Source organism: Micromesistius poutassou (assembly GCF_964030765.1).
Source record: "Micromesistius poutassou genome assembly, contig: SCAFFOLD_5347, whole genome shotgun sequence".
Classification (NCBI taxonomy): Eukaryota; Metazoa; Chordata; class Actinopteri; order Gadiformes; family Gadidae; genus Micromesistius; species Micromesistius poutassou.
The window spans coordinates 7264-13279 of record NW_028179662.1 but is presented as its reverse complement, the minus strand read 5'-3'; the positions used below and the strand labels follow the sequence as shown (position 1 = coordinate 13279).

The 6016-nt window shown below is 45.3% G+C and overlaps 1 long non-coding RNA gene across 1 annotated transcript; it reads left to right on the top strand.

The window, feature by feature from the left end:
• The first annotated feature begins 1124 nt into the window (after positions 1-1124).
• Positions 1125-4747, top strand: LOC311372621. Its single transcript, XR_014642030.1, has 3 exons — positions 1125-1249; positions 1556-1658; positions 4730-4747. It is a non-coding gene; the product is annotated as an uncharacterized lncRNA (long non-coding RNA).
• The last annotated feature ends 1269 nt before the right edge of the window (positions 4748-6016 follow it).

Here is a 6016-nt window from a genome sequence, read left to right as displayed (position 1 = left end):
ACTATCGGTGTCTGTGTGCTCATTTTCTAGTTTTGTTGCAGAGCGAAACACCTACTAATCAAATAAATCAGACGGATATAAGTGTGACATGCGAATCTCTCGCCAGCAGGTTGTGGTTGCCTCGGGTTTTTTTTCACTGGCGATTGTTTGCTTCCTGGTAGTTGTGGGTGTATCGCATTGCTTCCACATGGCGCAAAGCGCTCTCGTGATTGGCCGTATGGGGTTTTGCCCCTGGTGCCCGTCAAAGCCTTCCGCCAATCGACTATCTGCCATCCAGTGATGTCACGTGTTGCTGGGCCTGGCTTCGGCTCGCAAACACAAACCCACTGTCCTGATGCATTGTGGGATTTGTAGTTTCAACGGGGATTACAGTTGCAATAGGCACCGTCAAATGCTGTCATTAATGACAGATTGAGGCAATGAATGGCGATGTCCTATCACATAACACCCACATATCACCGAATCATTCTAGTAGGAAATTGTTAAATGTTATGTTTTTTTTATTGCAATAGGTTGCCTTGCTGAAGCGCTGTTATAACTTATAGGCCACTATGTTGAAAAAAACGTCATACTTACTCAGTGTCCTCAAACGGTGGATATGTTAATTTATTAACAAGGGCCCTGTATTCTAATCCAAATCTTTAGATTTTACTTCACTTCATACCAGTATTGCTCTGTTATAATGGGACTCAGACTCCCACAATGCATCATGTTAGACCGGCCTACGTGCTCGCCTGGCTCCGCCCCTCAGCTGTGGAGATAGGTAAACAAACAGGGGAGGAAAGGAAACAAGCAGGAGCCGTTTTCTAGCTCTTCACCCTCGGGGATATTTTATATATGTTTATACCCGTTTTTTTTATTACAATTTCTTATCCTGTTTCCTATAGTTTTTTTTCTAAAAATAAACGTTACTACGCTTGTTGCTGAGTTTTTAAACACAAGGCATTGCAAGAAAATTGGTCGCCTTGCTGTTCTTTAAACACCTTTTTCTATCTTCTCACGACCCAAGCTGTGTGAATGAATCAACGAGAGCCGCTGAACAACACGTTTTTATAATAGATCTTCCGTGTGAACAGAAGATCGGACCTTTTTCTGGTCGGTTGAATATCAGCACCAACAGGAACTCAAGGGACAGGGGAAAAGACCGCCGGTGAACCAGCAGCCCTGCATTGTAGAATGACGGCCATCCAGTTGTTGAACGTCCAGCGGTTGTTAGAAGCAGCAGACTATCTAGACAGGAGAGAAAGGGGTAAGGGGGGTGACATATGTCAGATGTGTTCATGGTGTGTGTGTGTGTGTGTGTGTGTGTGTGTGTGTGTGTGTGTGTGTGTGTGTGTGTGTGTGTGTGTGTGTGTGTGTGTGTGTGTGTGTGTGTGTGTGTCACATTTTAAGTGAGTGACATGTTCACCAATCCTATCACTATGGATTCGACAACCATGTAAATGTCACAAGTGTGGATTGTACTGTGATGTAGGCCGATGCGTGAGATGATTGACGTGGCACCCTCCGTGGAGCTGCAAGCGTTGATCTAACTCTAGTGTTTTGTTTTTAACAGAATGTGAACACGGGTATGCATCGGCGTTTCCCTCCGACGAGACCGAAACCTATCAACGGCAGAGGAAATTCCGAACGAAGAAGTTCAACAATAATCACAATAGGTAAGGAATAAATCTGTTATGTGTGTTGTTGTGGAGCTCTCTCTCGTCTCTCAAAAGGGACGTTTCGTCGCCGTGTCAATGAAACGATTCAGCCCCATATTCAGCCCCGATGACATGTGAGGAGACGTCAATGCGTTATTATTGGGATGGTTGGTAATCAGCGAAGCTTTCTCGTAAACTCACGAATGTCGGTTTGTGAGAAATACAGTGTTTGGATAAAAGTGTGGGTCGCCTCCCAATAATCAGAAAAAAGCATGTTGAGAGTGTAGTGGCCATTCAAACAGATATTGTAATGACTTGGGGGAGGGTAGAGTGTCAACATCAGCGAGCCTTTCATCAGCTGATTGTCAAACCTACTGCAGTTGCGGGGGTTAGGGACCGGGTTAAAAGGTACATTGGCAAACAGTGTAACATTACCTTTCAAGTTATAGTTTGACGCCAGACACATTGTTAGGCCTACTTTAAGATATATCGATCTTTAAACAATCATTTATATTACAATGCGACTAGAGATTTTTTTTTTTTTAAGTCAAGTGACGTGTACTTTACACTATAGATTGGAGGGATAGTTTGATCACTCTCCCTAAATGGAGAGGTTTCTATTTATGGATGTGTTGTTTGCAGGCGACCAAGGTGAACACGGGTTAGTCTATTGCTCGACCGTAGTTCAATCATCTGGGACGTGTTAGATTATTTAGAACGACACACTTATGGTTCTAAATGTAAATATTTGGTTCGACATTGGGGATAAGCGTTTTAGTGTAATTTATTGCAAATTATCAGCTATCATGGTCTTAAAGAAGGAATGGGTTTCGCTTTGCCACTCAACGTGACTTGTCACCTATAATAGTTGTGCAAGCTGTGTTGAGATATGCGGAACAGCCGTTGGTGAGGCTTTCCCTGGTTTCTTCATTTGATGTGAGGACGTCAACGTACATGAAACTCCGCCTTTCCCTTCCTTAAAAGAAGAAAGAAACCAAAACGAAACGCTATTCAATATTCATGTTGCAAAGGAATGGTGCAAAACAGGAACCAAGCATTAGTCATCACAAGCGAGGCACACTCCATAGTTCTGCATGGCAACAGTCATTATCAGATATAGGTCCGGGCATGTTCCAGGTAAGGCCACCTCCATTGTGGCATGTTGAGGCTTAAGGTGATGGGTTTATCCTACTCTACATCCTCTTTCACCGACCACTCACAGCAATGGTGTCCTTATCTTTTGGACCTTATCTGACGTGTGTGTGTGTGTGTGTGTGTGTGTGTGTGTGTGTGTGTGTGTGTGTGTGTGTGTGTGTGTGTGTGTGTGTGTGTGTGTGTGTGTGTGTGTGTGTGTGTGTGTGTGTGTGAAAACAGAAGAAAGCATTGTGTTGGTGTGTGGGCTTGCGTCAGGTCCCCCCCCACTGAAATGCACATGCGTGTGATTGAGTTGCAGGCATGATGATTGCTGATATAGAAGGCTTGCATGGGACTGGGGTTTTTATGACCATGAGTGCCTACAGGAACGTAGATCGACTTAGATTGATCTCTCTGCGTGTGGCTGTACATTCTCTCCGCTGCAGGGCTGTACATGTGTGTGTGTGTGGGGGGAGGGGGAGGTGGGGGTGAAATAATCATATAGGATGAACCAGTTGATTGGGTTAAGTTAATCAAGATTACATTTTGCTTTCCAAATTCACAGTCCAATCCATTTCCTTTATCGGACCATAAAATGGGTGATTTATAAACTGCCAAAGGGCAGGTGTGTGTGAGCACCCAGAAGTGGTTCAGTTCCAAATAAATATATAACACAGTACACACTTAATGTGAGATATGTTATTTGCAGCTATTTTACCAAGTCGACCTGGCCAGCCACCTTGTCGTGTAAAATGTAATCTACATGTTTTCACACTTTGTCTCACACAGCCTACTGGGTGGCGAGAAGGGTATGCTAATGGTTACAAATGGCATCTGGTATTTTTATTGATGTAAATAATTAAACACTTGACTCCTTATCACCGCCACCCCTAAAACGTGGAAACACACACGCACACGCACATGCACAAACATACACACATTTAAATTTGGTTTGAAACCTCAGCAGCATTATGTATTCTTTTGTCGTCCAAATGAAGAACGCAATAATTCTTTCTCAGCCTAGGATAACAAAGATGCAAACGGAGAATGGGCGGAGGGGCTAAATGTATAAAACAATACTAATGGTCACAAAATTATAGATGTGTGGCTTTCACGATGACCCCTTCTCATGCACCCAGAGCAAGAGTGTGTGTGTGTGTGTGTGTGTGTGTGTGTGTGTGTGTGTGTGTGTGTGTGTGTGTGTGTGTGTGTGTGTGTGTGTGTGTGTGTGTGTGTGTGTGTGTGTGTGTGTGTGGTGTACCTTGGCCATTTGAGCATCAGGCGGAGGGCTTGTCTCCTTTCAGTGGGCTGCCTCACAAAGAACCTCTTAGAGACCCGCTGATTCTCTCTACATTATTAACACAGCGCTGAACCCAGGCCGCCACGTGTGTGTGTGTGTGTGTGTGTGTGTGTGTGTGTGTGTGTGTGTGTGTGTGTGTGTGTGTGTGTGTGTGTGTGTGTGTGTGTGTGTGTGTGTGTGTGTGTGTGTGTGTGCGTGCGTGCGCACTCGCCTGTGTACATGCGTTCATTTGCACACACCAGAAGTGCAAATGAACTTGTAGATTGCGCATTCAAATGCCAATAACCTTCATCCGGTCTCTTTTCTCGCTGTGCGTGTGTGTGTGTGTGTGTGTGTGTGTGTGTGTGTGTGTGTGTGTGTGTGTGTGTGTGTGTGTGTGTGTGTGTGTGTGTGTGTGTGTGTGTGTGTGTGTGTGTGTGTGTGTGTGTGTGTGTGTGTGTAAAACGCACACACATGCTGTCCAAATGCATCAGTTGCCCGAGCAGTTTCGCAGCCACTGTGCTGGCCTGTCAGTCAGTGTGTCATGTTGCTGCTAATAGTAATGTAGGAGGAGAAAGCTCTGTAGATTACCCATAAAGTATGTCTAATGTGTATTCTGTTCATTACATTGGCTCTTTGTATTATATATTTACTCTTTTCATTTGTCTTTCTGCAGGTCAACACACAACGAGCTGGAGAAGAATAGGTGAGTTTGCCACAGACTTGTGCCGAAACACCAGCCACGTCATGTGCCGAAACACCAGCCACGTCCTGCCACATGAACAAACCCTTTGCCAATGCTCTCATTTCAACCGTCCTTGCGTGAGGTTTTCCACAGTTTTCATTATGCCCCGGTCATAACAAACCAGATTTAGAGGACTTTTATGAGGCTAAGGACCTTGCTTTCTCGCACTATAATATCTTTCCTGCCTTCTGTTTCGGAGCCCTTTGCCCCCCAGCATACACGTGCACACACAGGCACAAAGCTCTCCATATGCTGCTGTTTGATACCACCGCCCCTGTGGTACGTCACTGTATCCCTCCCCCATCAAGATGCTGACCCACAGCTCACTCTGGAGTTGAAGCACATGTGCTTTCTTAAGTCTGTCCTCTACGCGCAGTTTGATGTAAACCCAAAGCCGGGACACAACTTTACATACATTGTTTTTATATTCATGCAAGAAAAAAAACATTCTACATCCAAGTACCTGAGCTGCTGTTACCTTGGATGCCTGATCTAGTTGGGCGTGCAGAGATAGCATCTGTAGTGTAATTATGAGCACATTGTGTTACAATTGTGGTGTATCCTGGCTTTTATGGTTTGACCCTGGCCTCTTATCAAGAGAGGAAAGCCGTTGTTTTCTGGGGAGGCCTCATCAGACTGCAAGTTCACCATCAACATTGGGCTGGGCTGTGTTTAGATGTTTAGACTGTGGACCTGCAGACTCGGAGATGCAAGCCATGCGGGGCTGTGCCGACTGTAAATAAGCGTGGCTAAACTCACCGAGGGGTTAACCACCGTCACCAGGGGTATGGTAAATACAAGGAACGGCTCTGTTTCATCATCGCTGAGGGTGTGGGTACAACGAGAGGATGTTTTTTGACACACCTATTATTACACGTCACCTCTTCTAGTTGTGTATCTCACTGCCTCTCTCGCTTCCCAGTACGACAGCCTCTCCTAAAAGAATGGGAACATTGGACAGAGAGGCGTCCAGTGGGTTAAATATAGCGGAGGGTTGATGTGTCATCGTGGTGGTGCTCATCTCACCACACAAGGCCAGCTGGTCTACCGGCTGGGGCCGGCAGATAGCACCAGGGTTTTTTTTTTTCTACATGTTCCACTCTCAAGTCCTGCCGAATAAACACGTAGTCAGTGCTTGTGAAAACCCACAATGGCTCCACGTTGAGGCCTTTTTTAGAAGAGCCTGCTTATAAGAAAGTGAGTGAGTGTGAGAGAGAG